Source organism: Agelaius phoeniceus, chromosome 10 (genome assembly GCF_051311805.1).
Source record: "Agelaius phoeniceus isolate bAgePho1 chromosome 10, bAgePho1.hap1, whole genome shotgun sequence".
Lineage (NCBI taxonomy): Eukaryota > Metazoa > Chordata > Aves > Passeriformes > Icteridae > Agelaius > Agelaius phoeniceus.
This window is the reverse complement of record NC_135274.1, coordinates 2,510,891-2,529,439: the sequence shown is the minus strand read 5'-3', so window position 1 is coordinate 2,529,439 and position 18,549 is coordinate 2,510,891. Positions and strand designations below refer to the sequence as shown.

The following is an 18,549-nucleotide window of genomic DNA, read 5'->3' as shown; positions in this document are numbered from 1 at the left end:
TACTTTACATGTTTTCTTCACTGGTTCTCACGGGATAGATTTAATGTTTATGTAGGTGCTAGTTGTTTTTCACCTAGGAATAGATTATGTTAAGGAACTGCTCACACCAGGATTGCTTTCACATGGGAATTTGTAAAGTGCTAGCTTTGCTTAGAAGAAATGACAGGCTAGATATCCATTTAACAGAACAGGCCTGATTTTGTGAGGCCTTTCTTTTATAGTTTTTCTACCTTACTGCAACACCTGTCTTTTAGCTATTTTCTTTTATAGTGCTGATCCTGATTAAGTTGACATCAGCAGTTTAAAAATGTACTACTTGGTCTAAGCAATGCCATGAGCACCACACACTAACAGATCTAAGATGGTTTTTCTGTAAAAGTACTATTTTTTATCTTGTACATTAGAGCTGGCGTCCTGCTACACACAGAATGCTTTTTCTGTGAGGTGAACATGAAAGTGTGGAGCACGTTCACCACATGAGTGATCTCTTGAACTCCTACACCTTTTTCTCTTTCCTCTACTCATGTGTATTCCTACACATGACCTTCCCAAGATGAGAAGGCAGGGATGAAAGAAGTATTATATTTTCTTGTGCAATACCTTCTCTAACTGAAACTGTGTGGCTCAGTGTGTGTGTTTGATGCACCCACTGATGGTGTTCCTGGGGTCTGAAAAAGCTCCAGAAAGCTGCACAGTGAGGGCAACAGCTTTTCTTCAAAAACAACAGCAGCAAATGCTCTTCCAGCAGTTCTCCTGCTCCCACTGCTCAGAGCCCCCACCTACAGCCCTGGGTGCCTGGGCTAAGGAAGGGAGTTGCTTTATTTTCTTTTCCTATTGCTTACATCCAGGGGTTATCAAACCATGGCCAGAGCCTTTTAATTTGAACTCAGCAGTCTTGGGCTGTTGTCACTGGCAAGAAAACACGAGCAGAACACCAGAGAATCTTGAGTTGTGTTCTTCCATGTTTACCTGGTGTGTTTATGAGAGTCCCAGGCACCACAGGGGTCAGACCCAAAGCATGCACTGAGTCTGTGGGAGGAAGATTCTGCTTCCCTTCCACTCAGGTGCTTGCATCAAATAGGATATGCTCTGTACCTTCCCTTCCCTTCCCTTCCCTTCCCTTCCCTTCCCTTCCCTTCCCTTCCCTTCCCTTCCCTTCCCTTCCCTTCCCTTCCCTTCCCTTCCCTTCCCTTCCCTTCCCTTCCCTTCCCTTCCCTTCCCTTCCCTTCCCTTCCCCTCATTTTTAAAATCAAGAAAAAAAAATTGCCAGCAGGTCTCACCATTGTGCATGTGGTGGGTGTTTCTTTCTATATTCATTACTATTGAGAACAATTGCTTTTCTTTCATTTCTTAAAAGTTCCTTTTATTAGAGTAAAATCCCCTCACTTGTAATCAGGAAAGCAAATGGCTGTGTCCAAAGCAGGTGTAATTTGTATAATCTATGAAGTCTATGTGGGGTTTTGTTGGCCAGTTGACTTGAAAGAGGAAAGATTATTTTTGGCTTGTTCCCTAGAATCTTGCCTGTTCAGGAGCCAACAAAACTGTAAGAACAAACAGTTCATTATTTACTTTGTCAACTGGTTCCTAGCAGTAATTAATCCATCACTTGGTTCCAGTGAGCCTCAGCAAAGCTTCCCAGAACAGGAGATTACAGAAAAGCACAAAATCTCTGCAGTGAAGCACTGAATCTGTGAGGTGGGAATTCCAAAGCAGCAGACATCCAAAGTCTTTGATATATTGATATATCTCAAATAGCTGGTAGCTGGACAGGCTTCTCCTCATCTTCCCTGCTGCACCAAAAGGTGGCTGTTGATTAGCCCTGAGTGTTTTCCATAGTGCTGGGAGTGATGTAGGGTGAAGATTTCAGTATTCACTCATTCAGTCACATTTTGTGAGTAGTCTCAGCTTTGTTTTATTGTATTCCAAGCTGCATTTTATTGGTTGTGGATAAGGAAACTATGGTAACCACATTATTCTTAGCCTTCTTGGAAGAAACAGCTTTCAAATAAACAGAGAAGGCTGAAATACATTTTCAAGGCTGTTGGCAGACCAAATGTTGCATTAAAGAACAAAACACCCAACCACTGAGTTTTAGTTCATTTTGGATCAAGAGAAAATGATTATGAAATAAAAAAGAAACCTTTCATAAAACTAGAATAATTTATTGGCAAGAACACTAGAGGGATGAAAGAAAGCTGGGAAGGTTGTATAGAGCCCACCTAAGAAGATCAGCATGAGAGTGTGTAAGAGCCAAAAAAAATCAATCAAAAAGTAATAATAAGGGTTTGGGATGAGAAAAGAGGCAGGGGAAGTAATTTTCTTGGGGCATCTGTTTGACATTCTTTCAAATGCTTCTGTGATGCTCAGGAAAAGAGATTTTTGTGTTTAGATTGTACTTGGTAGAGTTTCCTTTGTGTTTGCTCCAGATAAAGACCCCGTCCTTGTATTTTATTGCATCCAGAATATCACTGGCTAAAAATGCAGCAAGAGAAAAATCTGTACTGCAAATGCATTGTGATTCTGTCCTTCCAGTTCTCCAGAAATGTTATGTATAGCACAGATCCAGCTTCAAGCATCATGTGTTAGATGCAGTGTGAAGTGGAGAACAGGAGGGATTAGGCACACACAAACCTGGCTCTGGAGTGACCATGGATGATAAGCTCTCTAGTTTTCCCCACTAAGTATTTGGCCTGGGTGAGGAAGCTTGGACCTCTTTGCTTGGTAATATCTGAGGTGTTCTGAGGGTTTGTTGTGTCCTGCTGTGGGGAGGGTCTGTCACCATCATATTTTCTGAAAAATCCTCTTTGTCCAGGATTCTTCTCCTGGGAAGCTGAGAAGCCCCAAAGAAAAAGGAAAACAATATTATCTCATTTGCTTCTCCTGTGTTTTGCTGCCTTGGAATGTGGTTTGGAGATTGTTTATCCAACATGTGAATTGTTTTGACTTAATGACCAGTCAGTGTCAAACTGTGTCAGACTCTGAAGAGAGAGTCATGAGTCTTTCATTATTATCTTTTAGCCTTGTGTCTGTATCCTTTCTCTATTCTTTAGTAAAGTTTTAGTATAGCATTCTTTAATATAATAAAATGATAAATTAGCTTTCTAAGAACATGGAGTCAGATTCTCAGTTTCCTCCTCCATCTGGGGACCCTGAAAATACCACAGGGCCCATGCAGCTCCTGCTTTGCAAGAAATGCAGTTGCAGTTCAGCATGGCCCTTGCAGCCCTCCATGAACAGCACCATGCCCCTCTTGTGAAAGCAAAGCTCTGAGTGTTCAGAAAATAACAGCACACTCCCAATTTTTTCCTTATCTCTTATGGCTCTGTGCCTGATAAGTCTGGAATTTGGTATGTGAAAAGGCACAATTCATTGCTTCAGCAGGCCAGGATTTTATCTAAGACATGTAGCCACTGCTGCCCTGTGCTTTAAAGTGACAATATCATAGTGTCCTACAGATGTTTGAGCTACCCCATGGTTGTTGACAAGATGCAATTAAGCTGATTGGTTCCATCATATATGTTTCTGATTTAACAAAGTAATTAGTCCAGGAAAGTGTTCAAAGTGGCACAAACAAAGCAGCTGCCATGCACCCAGGGCAGCAGGCACTGTGGCAATACTCTCTCCATCTTACTGAGTGTCTCAATCATTGCTCTGGTGCTGAGCTCTTTGATCTGTGCTGGGTTCACCCAGTGCTTCTCTCAGATCAGCAAATTTTAAACAAGACAAACTTTTGAACTGTTGGGGTTTCTTAAAGGAAAAAAACAAAACAAAACAGCAAAACCAAATCAAACCCCTAAACTCATAAAATATTAATGCAGATGAAATCAGAACAACTGATTTTTATTTTGTTAAACATGAATAATATCCTTCATAGCCTTTTTCACTGCATTTATCTTCATTCTAATTAATAGAAATCTCTTGTGTACTATATGAAGGCAAATTTCATAAGACAGAAACCTTTTAAATTAGTGCCACAAAATATTGCCATTCCTTTTCTTTAAACGAGTGCAGAATAGATTGCAAAATCTGTGGTCCCCACAGATTTCCAGACTGAAAACAGAATGATTGATCATATGGAAGCAATATATAACATTCTTGTGTCATCTAGGAGAAGAGATTTATTATCACTTTTGTATCTTAATGTGAGTATATTGCTAAAGCAAAAGAAACCAGTTAACAAATACCTGCCAGCATCCATTGAGTTGTTTTTTGGGTTTTTTTCCCTTCTGGAGGACCCAATTCCTGCTTTTGTGTCCCACGTATTCCTGCAGCCAAGGTTGACAGCTGTGCTCCAGAAGCAGCAGATATGATTTATTTGCAGGATACAGTATAAAGCTCAGTGCTGTCAAGGACAAGAAATAATGTTCTCCTGAGGACATAAATCTTTACTGGATCCTGGTTTTTGGTCCCAGTGCTTGTGTAACTTTGTTAGGGCTTAAATGTGAGTGTTCAGAGTATGGAGCCAGAATTGTAACTTCTTTTGCTGCCTGGTGGATTTTGTTTTTAGAGTTTTCTGGTCTGAAGACTCTGAAGGTTGTTTCAGAGGGCTTTTTGCAATGGATTTAAAGGAAGTCAGTATATTCAAATGCTCTATGCAATTATGTCTCATCAAACACCAGGATCAGTAGCTAAGTGCTCCCAGGGGTTTCCAGAGCCATATTTCTGCCTTCTACCATGGGCAGCTGGGGCTGCTCTGAGCCTTTTCTCAGTCCTCCTCAGCACTGGGACTTGGGCATCCCCTGAGCAAGGGATCCTCCCTCAGAGGCTGAAGATGCAGAGAATGTGATGGAAGCCAGTGTAGCTCACTCAGCACTGAGGAAAGGCTGTCTTGAGAGTGAATGTCAGGGTTTTTGGAAAGGTGAGAGAAATGGGATGTGCTTTCACACCTGCAGTCAGGCAGTGAGCCCTTATCCATTCAAATGCTTGTTCTCAGCCATGGGAGGTGAGGGCAGGTAGCTCCCCTACCATGGGGCTGGGACAGAGACTCCACAGGAGTTCAATCCACACAGAAGCATTTCTAGAAAATATTTGGCTTTTTTGCTGGACCATGCTTTCTCTGAACACCCCAATTAATCCAACACACATTAGGAACAAATAAAAAACCTCCAGGCTTAGCATGGGTTTTGAGTAAGAATAATGGGGGGCTGTTAGAGTTTTAACTCCCAAACCAAAACTCTGTGGTGTGACAGTGCTGCAGGTGTGTGGTATTTTCAGGGTCCCCCGTCGTGGGGAGGAAAGAGTGAATCTGACTCCATGTTCTCAGAAGGCTAATTTATTATTTTATGATATTATATTATATAAAAGAATGCTAGACTAAAAATATACTAAAGAATACAGAAAGGATACTTACAGAAGGCTAAAAGATAATAATGAATCTCATGACTCTTTCCAGAGTCCTGACACAGCTGGACCATGATTGGTCATTAAGTTAAAACAATTCACATGAAAGCAATCAAACAACCACCTGTTGGATAAACAATCTCCAAACACATTCCAAAGCAGCAAAACACAGGAGAAGCAAATGAGATAATATTGTTTTCATTTTTTCTCTGAGGCTTCTCAGGAGAAGAAATCCTGGCAAGGGGATTTTTCAGAAAATGTGACAGTGCCACAGGTGCAGTAGGGAATGTACCTCTTTCTCCAGCAGCACTGACACAACCAGAGCACACAGCCTCAAGCTGTGCCAAGGGAAATACAGGTTGGATATTGGGTAAAAGTTTTTCACTGAAAGAGTGATAAAGTTCAGGAATGGCTGCCCAGGGAGGTGCTGGAGTCCCCATCCCTGGGGGTGTTTAACAAAGCCTGGATGTGGCACTGGGTGCCAGGGTTTAGTTGAGCTGTTGGGGCTGGGCTGGACTCGATGGTCTTGAAGGTCTCTTCTAAGTCAGTGATTCTGTGAATTCTGTGAGTGGGTATGGTCTCAGGGAATCTGACTCCTTCCAGGAGCCAAGCTGGAGCAGCAGAGCAGGAGAGGCAGCCTCTGGCTTTCACCTCTTTGTGGGAACGGGTGTGCCCCACATGCACACAGACGTGTTTGAAGAGTGGGAGGGGCTGCCCAAACTTTCATCCCCAGCTGTAAAACAGAGCTAAATACATCACTCAGAGGAGATAACTGGAGACAGTGTGGTGGCTTTGGAGCTCTTACATCAGCCCTGCCAGCTATTAGATTGTAAAGACTAACAGCTTCTGTTAACACTTGTTAATGATCTCTTGTGAGTATTAGGGGACTCCATAAAATGTCTGGGTTTTGTCTGCATTAAATGTGTTCCTAGTTACTGGGGTGGAAAGAGGGCCTTGGCTCCACAAATAGTATTCTCTTTGGAGAAAAAATGATCCAAGAATGTTTTAACTCCTGAAGTAACTTGTGCCAAATCACCCCAAAGACTGCCTGTATTTTATCCAGTGTGTCCATGGGTTCCCAGAGCTCTCTTTGATTCTCCCCACCACTTAAAGACAACATGTTGTGTTTACAAGAGGTCTCTTTACCCTGAAGATAAATGCTTTGGCATCCCATTAAAAGGGCTCCTTTAACCTGTGACACTGTGTCCTGTAGGGATAAGGGCTGTGTTGCAGAAGGTCTTGGCTTCCTGCCTGCCACTTTCAGCTCCTAAGGGCCATTTCCCACAGTGCCACTGAGATCTTCAGTCCTCCCATGGGGCAAGGCAGGCTCTAACCCCTCGAGGTCCTCATGGTTCTACCTGCTGAGGGCTCTCCCCTGCAGCTCAGGGTCTGTGCCATGAAGCCAAGGAAATGTGCAGCTGAAGGGGAGTGATTTCACCATCCATGTGTGAAGTGGAAACCTTTCAAACCTGCCCTCTCTCTGATACAAAGAAGGAATTTACCCTGTCCTCAAGAGCTCCTTGTTTGGCTTTCAGGGATCTTGGCTTGGTACCTAACTCTCCTTGATGGGAGGAAGGGCATTAAAAGCACTGTGATATTTGCAGCCCTAAAAAGATTTTAGTTCAGAAGTGTAATAAACTGCTTGAAACGGGAGCCTGACAGTGTGCAAAGACAAGTCTGTTTTGCAGCGTCTTGTTGTTATAACTTGCTCTGCCAATGTCTTTATTTTAAAAAATAGGTGTGGGGATGTCCATACCCCAGTTTAGCAGTTCAAGAAACACCTGGGATGGATAACAGTGCAATAACCAAGTGGATATTGGAGTACAAAGATTTCCTGAGAGCAGGGGATAAGGAAGGAATGTGAGAGAGTAGGAATGCTGGGTAGTGTAGAGTTTATTGCAGAGGTTATTCCAGGCTTAAGTGTTTGCATGGAGACAGGGAAGTGAATATCTCTCATTTTATACCATACTTATCTCAGGTTCCTCTCAGCATGGTTTTGATATCAGAACATTTCTTGGATTTGTTCTCTTCTCCAAACCCTGATTTGGAGCAGCTTTTCTCTGCAAAGAATTTTCCTATTTCTCCAAAGACAATTGATCCCAGTGGTGGAAAAATAAAATCCCTCCTGACTCTTTTGACCCTTCAAAGAGCACTGTTAATCCCTCAAGAGATCTTCCCCATCAAGTAGGGGACCAAGGCCCCCTGTCCTACACTTGGTAAGTTGGGGGCTGAGTTAGCAAAAATCTGGCCATGGTTTAACAGAGTGAAGGCACTGACATATTCCTTGCAGTTTTATTTTCCCACTCTGGTGAAAGCAGAAAGATCAACAGCAATAACCAACTGCTCAAGTGCCAGCCCTGCTCCTCCTGAGGCTTGGGGAAGGTCCCCTCCCTCTGGGGCACTGGGGGCAGCCCTCCTGGGTGCCCTGGAAGAGCCAGGTCACTGAGCCTCCCCCTGCAGCCAAAGGAGGAAATGTTCCTGCAGTGACCCCGGGAAGGCTCCAGGGCAGGGAACAGAGCAGCCTTTGTCCCCAGCCTTTGTCCCCAGCACTGGGGCTGTCCCACACCCCCTGTGCCACTGGTCAGGCTGTCCCCAGGCCTCAGGGGACATCGAGCTCAGCTTCTTCCTTCAAGTTTTGGGTTACATGGAACAGTGACCTAGAAAGGTGTTGTGGGGCTTGTTTTTGCAGTTCTCCTTCTGGCTGATGTTATCTGGGATCTCTAGAGAAGATCCTGTTTCTGGCTGTTCCACTGCCTGGCAAGTCTCTGTGGCAACAGGTTTTATGAAATGGAGGCAGGGTGTGGGAGCTCTCCAATCCAGGCCCTGTTTTTTCCACATTCCTCTGTCCCTAAAGCATGCTGTGCTGGTAAAGCAGAGGGGCACCTTGTTCATTTACTGCTGGGGCTTGATAACCCATACTCACCTTTCTGATTATCTCAACAGCCACTCACCAGGTTTGCATCTGAGCTGTGTCTTAGATTCTTACTCATTTTTGGGGCAGTTTTGGGAGAACTGCCCATCAAGGTTTGATCTTCAGGGTGTATTGTTCTGCTGCATTTTGTCAGCCTTCTGGCTAAAACACAGGTACCAGGGGAGATGTCACCTCAGAAGGCTGCTTGATCAATTAAAATTTCTGCCCTGCTTTTTTGTCATGTAGGACATAGGAATGCCTAGCCTGATTCTTATACACAGCTTATGTCTTTTATCCTCTTGTGGCCTTTCTCATTCTCATGGAACCTGTTCTCATCTATGGAGCTTATTCTTCTCCCCAGCCCTCCTGTGGCTCCTTTACTTACATCAGAAGGCAATGAAGGAGGGCTCCTAAATTAACAATTCTACAGACCAGCCTGGAAGAATTTTAGAGACCTGTCACTTGAAAGCAGTTTCCCTATTTTCTGCCACCTCAAGACTGGTGTATTCTGTGAGAGGTGAGTATGCTGAGCAGTAAGAGAAGGGTCAGAACACGGCTCTGCAACTAAATGCATTATTTTAAAGGTGGCAGGTAAAGGAGCACTGTACTTGTAATTTTATAATGTGTGGGCTCAACAGATATCTGAGACAGCCCAAAACTACATTGCTTTCTTGTAAACCTCTGTACAGCCAGAAAGAAGGGGAACTACTGGTCTAGAAACAACCAGAAAAATAAAGCCTGTTCCCCTCCCCTCTCCAGCCATCTCTTGTAGGAACTCTTACAGGAATTATCTGTTAATGTTTTTCCAGCTTTGTCCATAGGCATCTTCCTCTACTCCATGTTCCCATGCTCACCTTGTCACTCACCTTGTCCTCTGTTTCATCCCCTCCTCATGCACTTTATTTGTTTCCCTGGCTTCCTGCAGCTTCCTCTGACCTCACCTGCTTCAGGTCCCACAACTCTACCTGTGCCTCTTTCCTCTCTACTTTCCTTGACTTTTCTAGGGATAATTCTCTGACTGTTTTGCCCTTATTTCTCTCTTCCAGCCCACACAGTGCCCAAATCACCATTCCTTGTTATTCTATGTTATCCATGGCTGTCAAATTTTCAGCTCAAAAACAGGGTATCACAAAACCAAAAAGCATTCCAGTAATTTCAGGAGCCCAAACACCTCCTCTCTCAGTCACTAAGGATGTCATTGCCAGCATGTCTGTTCCTCTGCCCTGTAACAAGAGTGGTGTGCTCATTTTCTATTCTGACCTCTATTCTGACTTCCTATATATTGCATTCAGGCTCTTAATCTTGCTGGTCTCCAAGATGCAGCATTTCCTTTCTTTGCATCAGCCTTACTACAGACCCCATTCAGCCTGTGTTTATTTCAGAGCATCATTATTACAATATCCTCTGTTCTGTGTCCAGTTTGTACTGAAAATATCCACCTTCCTAGGCCACTGCATGGGCTGTGCCAGCCTGTATTTGCTTCTCCCTGCTTGTTCCTTGCTTTGCCACATCTATCCTGACATGCTTGGTTTTGTTTCCCAGGCCATTGCTGTCTGTATCCCGTATCCCGTATCCCTCTCCTGCTTTCCCAAAATCCCCAAAGCATGTCCAGCTCCAGCCCAGCACACCTCCTCAGCTGCCAGGGTGTGTGGGATGTGTTGTGTCAGCACCAACACCTTCCCTTGGCACTGGAGCTCCAGGTCATGCTGGTAATTCCCAGATGCTTCAAACATGTGAACAATTGCTGTTGCTACTCTTGAAAATAAAACTTGCTTTGGGAGAATTTGGAAGATTTTCTAGATTTAGTCATGTCTGAAAGCAAAAGACTGGTTGCTAAGCAGACTGTCTCTTTTTCTTCTATTTTTTTTTTTTAATTTTTAATTACTTGTAGTCATGGGTGGCCAGTCTGAATGGCTGCTTTTCTTGCAGTCTCCCATTGGGGTCATGTTTTAATTTATGCACTCCATAAGGAAATGGTCAGACCATTTTCTTTCCATTCAGAGTTATCTCGTGAGTCGTGGTACTCCAGCATAAGAACAGCTTGTAAAGTTTTGGCAGCACTGCCTGAGGAATCTGCCCAGGGAAGAACTGGCTGTAAAAGCTGAGTGGGCTTAAACCATGTAGAGCTAGAGAAAGATGCAGTGGGAGTAACTGTGCTCTAGTAACACAGTGTTACACACTGTAAAAATTCAAAGCAAACTCTGACAGACTGTTTTCCATTTTAGAAGTACATGTTCATATGCAGCTGAAAAAGCTATACTTATTCTGATGTTGTCTGGCCCTGGCTCAAAAGGAATGCTGTCCTTTTGGGGGGTGTTATCTGCAGTGTTACTGAGAGCTAACTCAAGCCATAGCAGGGTTGAGAGTTGCTTAGTTTGGATGTTGGGAAAAGTGTAATTGTGGGAGTTAAGGAAACTTGATTTCCTTGGGATGATTTGCAGGTACAACTGCTTGCCCCTCTCACAATTTCACTGTCAGCCTTTTCAGCTGCTGAGCTGTCATCCACTGAACATCCACTCAGCCTGGATTCTTTTTTAAAAGATGCATTTGAAATGGTTCATCACACCAGTGTTATAGATAGAAGCATTTTTATCACCCAATTGAAAAAATAAAAATCAACAGAAGCTTCTTCCCTAAGAAGTTCTTCATCAGTTCTCTGTAATGGAAAGGGCAGTAACAATTAGCTGATGTTTATGTCAAAGAGAAGTTGAAGGGGTAAAAATGTCCAGTCCTGTGGAGCCAGGTGAATGTGGCTGTTGCAACATTAAATGTTTCTGGATGTGCTGAACATGTTCTCTTCCTCTGCAGTTCTTTATGCCCAGCATTCCAACAGCCAGGGATGGCACCCAGAGGGACAGGGGAATTCACATTTGTGTCTGTGCCTTCAGTGGTGCAACAAGAGAGAGGAAAGCTGCCTCAGAAGGTGTCCTCTTTAGGAATCCCTTAGGGAAACTTATAAAGGAGTTCACATTTGCTGTGATTTACACTCACAGTGCCAGCAAACCCTGGAGCTGCCTGCCTGGTGTCCATGAGCTCTGCCCTGAGCAGGGGCAGGAGCTGTCTGTGTGTCAGCTGGGCCCAATCCAGGCTCACTTCTAGCACTTGTGACTTTGTTAAGATTTAGATAATATCCTTTTCACCTTGTTGGAGGGGGAGTGTTGATAAATGACCCAGTAAGAGCTCTTTTTCTGTCTATGGACATTCAGAGCATGGTTTATTAGTGCCTACAATACTAATGTATCCTTGCCTTTTAGAGGAGTTGAATTGTGTTTTCTTGTACTTGTAGCAAGCACATTCCTATTTGTGACAAGCCAAGAATTGGAAGTCCTGGAAATGTGCTCCAGTATGGTGTGCAGTGTTCTACTTGGACCTTTGCTTTCCAAGCCTGCTCAGCAGGAGAGAGGGGAAAGGTGCTGAAGGAGGGGCTGGTCCCCCACAACACTGCTCTTGGTGGCCTTGCTGTGGGACAGGAGCTCTTTGCTTTCCCAGCATGATGGATCCAGCTCCACTGCTTGTCTGCTCAGTTATTTATCCCTGTTCTAGTGGTACACCTGTGCTGCTTATTGCAGGTCTTATTTCTTCACATCTGTGTGTGTGCCTTGCAGTTCCCACTACAGCTGTTATATTGTATTTTCTGGGATGTCCCAATGAAGGCAGGAATGATGGGTCTGACTCCATGTTCTCAGAAGGCTAATTTATTATTTTATGATACTATATTATATTAAAGAACACTATACTATACTAAAGAATACAGGAAGGACACTTACAGAATGCTAAAAAGATAATAATGAAAACTCCTGACTCTCTCCAGAGTCCCGATTGGCCAAAAAGTGGAAACAACTCCCAGCAGAATCCAATGGAACAATCACCTGTGGGTAACCAATCTCCAAACACATTCCACATGAGCACAACACAGGAGAAGCAAATGAGATCAGAATTGTTTTCCTTTTCTCTGAGGCTTCTCAGCTTCCCAGGAGAAAAATCCTGGGCGAAGGAATTTTTTCAGAGAATGTGAATGCCACAGTGTTACAATATTGAAACACCCTTTTCACTGATAGACACTGGGCTTCTCTGTGTACTCCTGGCCTCCTAAAAATCACACCTAAAGCAGGTGTGATTTTTAGGAGGCCAGGAGTACACAGACAAAAAGCTTAGGCCTTGTGTGCTGCGTGGTGATGAGTAAGGACTGGACTATATTTAGCATCGTTTTAGTGAAAAATGAAGGCATGTCTTTTGTTCTCTATTTTATCTAATATTAGACTGGGGGTCCTTGAATAGCTCATTCCCTGAAGCCTTGGTCACTGAGCAGCTTCTGGGACTGCAGCAGGGCTTTGTGTGTGTCCGGGCCTTTGAGGCTGGGATGTGCTCACTTCTTACTCTCTTTGAGTGGCAGCATTATTCCCAAGGTGCAGTCCTGGCTGAGGATGGCTCTTAGAAGAATGAGTAAAAGGAAATTATTACAATTGCAAATTAGATTCCAGTGGAGATTGTGCAACAATTATTTGAAATATGCTCCCTCAGTGATAGTTATACAAAGTGAGCCCTGCTGTATTACAAGCCATGAGGTAAAAGTTGCAGCTATTTCATCCTTGCTGGTGCCACCTACCACAGAAGCAGATATCTGATCAGTGAGGAATAAGAATGAGTCTTTATTTCCATGATGGAAAAATGCCACATGATGTTTAGCAGGGTGCAGCAGTAGCTGGTGAGCCCCCCAGTGCAAACACTTGGAGTTACCATGGAAGTGACTCCCCCATGCAGAGTCTCTGCCCCAGACCTTGGGAGGGGATTCCCTGTGGGGGGGTGGAAACAAAAGCCAGGTCACAGCTAGAGTCACTCTGCAGCTTTTGTCCTTGTCCAGTTTCTCTTCACTGAGGGGTCACAAGGGTGAACACCACTTAACATTAATTGTGCAATGCTCCAAGATGTACATGAGGCAAAAGTGTTATTTGTGCCCAGGCAATGCAGTGCAGGGGGGCACTTGTGTCTGCACATCAGAAGAGCAAAGGAACATAGCTGGGCCTTATGTGTTTCTTAGGTACCACAGAGTTGGATGAAAATGTACCTTCCACCACAATTTTGTACCTTTTATCCCCCCTGCAATTTCTTTCTGCCATGACTTCTTTTTCCAGGGGGGCTCATAACAGTGTCCAAGAAGTGAACTGCTTTACCCTTTCACATATCTTCAAACTTTCTGTGCTTTCACCCCCAAATGTTTTAGTATGTTAATAAGTGGCAAAGATTCCAGGAGACTAGAGGAGAATTCTATCATGGATTTTAGAAACTACCCCATACCCTGCAATACCAACAGTGTAGCTCTGCCAGCCCTGTTGAATCACTGGAGTTTATCCATTTCTTTTCAGTGTAACTGCACTTTTCAGTGCTTACAGAAGATAGTAGTTGCTGTGCAGGTTTCAGAGAAGTGGGTGTGATCATGCTCTCCATTCACCATAATTAGCTTCTCCTGAAGATCTACATCCCACCCAAATCCTGCTTGGTGGCTTATGTCCAAACTCAGTCAGGCATAAAAAGCCTTCAAAGCCAGACAAGATTTGCAGAATGCCCAGGAGTTGAACAATGCAATGATGCGAGTCAACTGTGGACTTGAAGAACGTTCAGGAAATTGAAGTCTGCAAGCTTTGAAGTGTTCTGCTGTGGTGCACATGGAAGGGAGAAAGAGTTTTTTAAAGCTTATCAACTTTAAAGCTGGTTATCAGTCACTGCAGGCCAAAAACCTCAAGCACAATGAACTTGGGCAGCCGGTGGATCCCAGCAGTTTGCTCTGTTTGTGGGGTTTTCCTGCAGGTCTTGAAGCTGCATTGAGAGCACAAGACCTCATCCTGTACGTCATTCTCCTTGTTCTACATTTAGGCTAAAGACAAGGAGATTTGCAGGATCTTTGTGTTCAGAAACAAGAAACTGAAATAATTTTTAATTTGATTTTATTATGACTAAGAAAGACAGAAGCACATGGAGACATTGGAAGTTTTGGCTGCCCTTTCTCTATAGCCCCTGATGAGGTTGGTGCAATTTGGGGAAAAAACCTCCAAAAGTAAAGGAAAGTACCACTAGCTATAACTCTTAAACTATTTCCCATTTAAATATCCTACCTGCTGTTTTCCAGGAGCTGTACTGATCCCCAAGAAACACCACGGGCTTTAATGTGCTAACACCTGAAAAAACCCAGTTTTTTGTTAGTTTGTTTCTTAATTGTGAGAGAAGCTGAGAGTGTTCCATTTGTACCCAGGTAGTGTGGCTGCTCCCACATGGCCCTTCCCAGAGATGGAGGCCACCAGAGGTATTCAGCAGTTGTTTAGGGGGGGACCTTGTGTTCTGTTCCTGCTCCTAGGAATGTGTGTGGCCATGTTGGAAATGCGTGTGTAAAGTGCAGAGTCATCCTCTTGGATAACTCCATCCTCCATCAGCTCCAGTCTCACCCAGCCCTAAATCCAAGGTCTGGATTGAGCCCATTTCAGTATCAGGATTGCTGGATTTGTATTTCTCAGTTTCACAAGGGGGAATGTGTGGTGTAAGTGAGAACTGGAAGATGTGAAGCTGCCTGCTGTCAATGAAGGATCTGAATTCTGAGTCCTCCTCCTCTCCTGGGAAGTGATTGCTGCTGGCTGTGGAGTAAGAGGTGGGCTCTGCATTGCTGGCTAGAAGAAACAAAAGGGCTGCAGTGGACTTAATTTCGATGAAAAATGAAGGCATGTCTTTTGTTTTCTATTTTATCTAATATTAGACTGGGGGTTTCTTGAATAGCTCATTCCCTGAAGCCTTGGTCACTGAGCAGCTTCTGGGACTGCAGCAGGGCTTTGTGTGTGTCCGGGCCTTTGAGACTGGGATGTGCTCACTTCTTACTCTCTTTGAGTGGCAGCATTATTCCCAAGGTGCAGTCCTGGGCCTGTGCTGGGTGCTCTCCATGATCTATCCCTGATCCTTCCAAGGAGGAGTGCCTTTTCCCTGTTCCTGGCCCAACAAGGGTGGGAGATATTAGCTGGGGCATCTGTGAGTGCACCTGAGGCAGGGCAGCTTGGTGATCGGTGAACTTTGCAGTCCAGCAGCAAAAGCTAAGTTCATAAAAGCACATTTAGGGCTCTGCAAAGCTGAATAGAGGTTTTGATTGCAGATATGTGGAGATTTGCAGTGACTCAGGCCCACGGAGACGTTGGCAGAGGGAGCCAAGTCCTTCAGACTTTCTGGCTCCGGGATGCTGCCGGGAAGCGAAAGGCAGAGTCCAGCAGAACCTGCTACTGCTGTGTTCCCGGGCAGAGGCAGGGCTGGATCTGCGGGGCTCCCGGGCAGAGGCAGGGCTGGATCTGCGGGGCTGCAGGGCTGGATCTGCTGGGCTCAAGGGCAGAGGCAGGGCTGGATGTGCTGGGCAGAGGCAGGGCCGGATCTGCTGGGCTCAAGGGCAGAGGCAGGGCTGGATCTGCGGGGCTCAAGGGCAGAGGCAGGGCTGGATCTGCTGGGCTCAAGGGCAGAGGCAGGGCTGGATCTGCTGGGCTCAAGGGCATAGGCAGGGCTGGATCTGTGGGCTGCCGGGCAGAGGCAGGGCTGGATCTGCTGGGTTCCCGGGCAGAGGCAGGGCTGGATCTGTGGGGCTGCCGGGCAGAGGCAGGGCTGGATCTGCTGGGTTCCCGGGCAGAGGCAGGGCTGGATCTGCTGGGTTCCCGGGCAGAGGCAGGGCTGGATCTGCTGGGTTCCCGGGCAGAGGCAGGGCTGGATCTGTGGGGCTGCCGGGCAGAGGCAGGGTTGGTTCTGCAACCCCCCTGCCCACACCCCGCACCTGTTGCTGTCTCAGGTGCGCGGGAAGCCGCCTGTGCCCTTACCCGAGCAGGGCCGGCCCCACCGAACCGGGCATTCCCTTCTGGCCGCACTCGGCTCTTGCTGGGCCGCCCTGAGGGCGGTGGGAGGATTTAGAGAAGCGTCGCTAATCCCGCGCTGACCCTCCTTAAGAGGCTCCTCACAGGCGGCTCGCCCCGCGTTGCCAGGGCCCGGTGTATCCTGGAGACGGAGCGCAGCGAATCGCGGCGCCGCTCTCTGGGAAGCCGACACCGCCGCCGGATTGCGGAGCTCCGCCACAAGGAACCCGCTGTCCTCCTGCTGCCGGAGATGGCGACGGCTCCGTGGGCACAGGGGCCGCGGAACGCCGGGGATCTGCTGACAAATCGGCCCTGAGCTGAGGGGGCGTTCGGCACACGTGCTGCGGCCGTGCCGAACCCTTTGGACTTCTGCTTCTGCCAGCTGCAAACAGCTTTTGTTCACAGCCCTCTGCCCCATCCTGCCCTGGCAGGCACTTAGGCTCTTTTATTCCTTTTTTAAAATATTTTTTGCTGAAGCCATGGCAAAGGTCCCCGACAGAAGCAGGCACAAATGGAGTGCGCTTCACACTTTCCTCCGCTGCAACATGAACCCGGAGACCCAGCGGGTAGTGGTCTTTGTCATCCTGCTCTTCCTCATCATCGTCAACGTGGTGCTGATGTTTCTTTTGGCATTTCACTGAAGGAGGACTGGTGCATGGGGTTTTCCAGGACTGGGCAACAAATCAGCAGGTCAGCTTGTCGTTGTCTGCCTCTGGTCTGCTTGTCTGCTGTCACGGTGACTGTGTGTCTCAGAGTATTCCTCCCGTGTTTTTAATCATCAGCTCCTTCCCCACCCTGCTCCCCTCACTCTCCTCCTGTCATCACTTGTGCCTTGCGCTTTGGATCCCAGGTAAACAAGAGAAAGGGAGAGAGATAACAGAGCCAACTTGCTTAATCATAACCTCTCCGTGGCACTAATCAGCCTTGATTCCTAGCCATGAGGATTCCGTGCCTGCACGTAGCACTTGTGAGCCCTGGAGGAGCCCGAAGTGGTGCTGCTTTGTTTGCAGAGGGACAGCCATCCTGTGAGGAGCCCTTGCACAAGGACCAGCTACATGTAAACACCTGCTGGAGAAGCTGAAGCCTGTAACGCCTCCGCTGCTCTGTCACTGTGAGCACTGCGCTGTGCTGTGCCATGAGTAATGCCCAATTAGCCAAAGAGATTGATTAATAGAGTCCATCAGCAATTCAGGCTGAATAATCGCTGCAGCAGTGTGGAAGAAGGGTTTTGTTGGCTTTAATCCCATTTCCTTGATGATACCTCAGTGCTTATCAGCTGTATGTATCAAAATGGCTGGCACAGCCATGCACAGGACACTGACTGCAGGCCACTGGCTCCCCACGGGCTGGGACAGCCGTGCCCAGCGGGGCAGCAGCTCCAGGAGAGCTCCTGTGGGAGGGTAGGAGGGAAGGGCAGCGAGGCAGCCTGCCCCATGCAGGCCTGCTCTGCCTGCCCCATGCAGGCCTGCCCACCTCTGTGATGTTCCCAGCACCCTGCCCATCACAGCACATCCACACTGGCATTGGCACCCAGTGGAGCAACCCTCGGCTTGATGGTGATGGAGGAGACCCATCCCTGGAGGAAGACAGACTGGAGAGGAAGGCACGGTGCACTGTTCTTAATGACACTGCTTGCTTTTGTGCAGAAGACTGCAAAAGATGCAAGCCCTTAAAATTCAGCAGGATCCTTCATTTTGTGTGTTAGGTAATCTGCAATTTAAGTACAGCTTTCACAAGGGCAGTGTGTTTGCTGGCACTAATGGTTGAGGCTACTGCAGTTCTTTCAGACCTGAATATTTATGGCTCCTGGAGTCTGATCTGGTGTTGAGAAAGGCTGGATGGTGGTGTTGTCTCTGTCATCATGAGTGATGTACTCTGTATCAGTTATTTATGTGATTGTGTAACACATTAGTGTCGTACAAAACCACGTCACTTTAGCACACAGAGAATGGGATTTGTACCTGTGGAGCTCCTTTCTGTCACACCTGAGGTGCAGAACATCTTTTCCCTGAGAGAGAACTCTCTCTTGCAGTTCTGGGTGTGGGGCAGCAGCAGGCCCCAGCCCCCTGCAATTCTCTGGGAATCTCTTACGCAGATGAACAGTTTTGAATTATTAAAAATCTCTAACTAGGCTATAAATTCTGTTATCTAGCCATTGTGATAACAGCCACCAAAACCATCCAGTCTATGTCATTTTCTGAAGTCACTATGAAAAAACCAAAAGCTAACTACAGCTCACAACTTGGCTTTCAAACAAATCTGTTTTTGCTCGCCTCTAAACTTTACTGAGGTCTTAGTTTCAGCTGGAATCAGAATGGAATGGCACAAGGTAGAGAAAGGATTGTTTCCTGGAGAGGCCAAGTGAGTGATGGGAATGTATGCCTCGGTCTTCAAGTGGCACATGAGGGACCAAAGTACAGCTTTGGGCTCAGA

At 46.2% G+C, this 18,549-nt stretch overlaps 1 protein-coding gene across 4 annotated transcripts in view; it reads left to right on the top strand.

Moving 5' to 3' along the window:
* Positions 1–18,549, top strand: part of ARHGEF4 (Rho guanine nucleotide exchange factor 4) — a 139,429-nt gene that overhangs the window by 84,077 nt on the left and 36,803 nt on the right. The window contains exon 1 of one of the 4 annotated variants that reach the window (XM_077183620.1): positions 16,243–16,806. The exons of 2 other annotated variants lie outside the window; for them this stretch is intronic. The gene's annotated coding sequence lies outside the window, so the exon portion shown is untranslated. Of the gene's footprint in view, positions 1–16,242; positions 16,807–16,839; positions 17,822–18,549 lie in introns of those variants that run through there. One more of the 4 variants, XM_054639053.2, reaches the window with a different exon arrangement.